The following is a 1,648-nucleotide window of genomic DNA, read 5'->3' on the forward strand; positions in this document are numbered from 1 at the left end:
CCCCTGCACTACCCGAACTACCCGTACCTGAAACCAAACCCCTGCGCTGGTCCGTCTGATCAGACCTTTAGATCCACCGGGAGCTTTCCCGGCTGCCAGCGACTTGTTTCGGAGCGCTCTCCGCACCGGTCGCGTCCCTCGCACCATGACGACCTTCGGCGTCACTCCTACCCTCCTTTTTGTTTATGTTCGTGTCCATTCTAAGAAGTCCCCCCTCAAGGTCGCTATCCGGAGCCGATTGCGTAGTCGCCCTTCAACGGTCCCGTGGTTATCTATGCTGCACAGGGAGGCTACGCGAGGTTTGACGCATTACCTTATGGGTAATGCTTTCAGAGCCAGACCGGACGCAAAGCGGGGAAACCTTCAACCGCACCTACACCACCAACTTAACGGCGATGGAGCCGGAACGTACCTTGAGGCCCGCCACGGTTTTAACGGGACGTGGGAACGTGCAGCATTAGCCTACCAGCCGTTTCGATAGGGTTTAACCCCGACCAACTAAGGTGGCAGGATACCGCACCTACCAGCCCAATGTCATCAAGTCCTAAACAGAGTCAAAATCAAAATCCCTAACAATCCAGTTCGTCACCGTTGTGTACCGATCTTGACCCTTTAACAGGGTTCTGCCTCCCCTGAGCTCGGCACAATGACTCAGGGGTGCGGGTTTTATCGAGTTATCCTCTCTAGATCCGTCGTTATCAGTAGAAGTAGGGGCACCTCGTGCAGGACGTGATAACTAATCACGTGTGACTATTCGTAACTATGGCCGGTCTAAGAATGATACCAGTCCCTGATCCAGAGCCTGGAACCACGTATGATATCCAAGCCAAGTATCTTCACCCCCTAATGAAACAGTAAAATACGTCACAATGTGGCTGATACCTAAGATACTTTCATGCCAAAATAGTCTTCTACATCAAACTACAGTCATAATGGCATCCGCTAAGACGACACCGAAACGTAAAACGGCTATATTTAGGTGCATAGAGTACGCCAGAGGATTAGGAATAACAACCTTGCCACAAATTCAACCTGTTAGCAAATCGACCGCTTGGCATTTGAATCATTCTTCATTCTTGTTATGGCTAAAAAAAATTTCCCAAAATGAGCACAAGCTCCACTGAATACCAGCGTCTCTTTATAGAGTACTCTGCCCCTTTCCGAAAAGAGTGAAAATTCATTTACACCGACGGCTCTATATCTTTCGAGTCCACTACGTTTGCCATTACTCACGCGGACGGGAGCACGATCTCGGCTGGAATACTTCCCACCTATTGCTCAGTTTTTACAGCTGAGGCGGCAGCCATCCACAATGCTTTAAAATCAGCTCTCATAGCCAAAGAAAAAACAATTATCTGCTCAGACAGCATGTCCACAATATCGAGCGTTATGAACACGACTCACAAATCTGCCCTAATATCTGATAAACGCAATTTGCTTACCGACAACGACGCACAACTAAAAACAATGTGGGTTCCGGGCCATGCAGGCATTAAGGGAAATTAACTGGCTGATGAAAAAGCTATAGATGCCCACAAATAACCACCCTTGGATTTTGATTACATGATAAGCAAGGATATATTCAGCCTTATAAATAAGTATCACAATTCCCAAAGAATCACTGACTGGAGCTCTTTTCAACACCAAT

Source organism: Eurosta solidaginis, chromosome X (assembly GCF_040869045.1).
Source record: "Eurosta solidaginis isolate ZX-2024a chromosome X, ASM4086904v1, whole genome shotgun sequence".
NCBI lineage: Eukaryota > Metazoa > Arthropoda > Insecta > Diptera > Tephritidae > Eurosta > Eurosta solidaginis.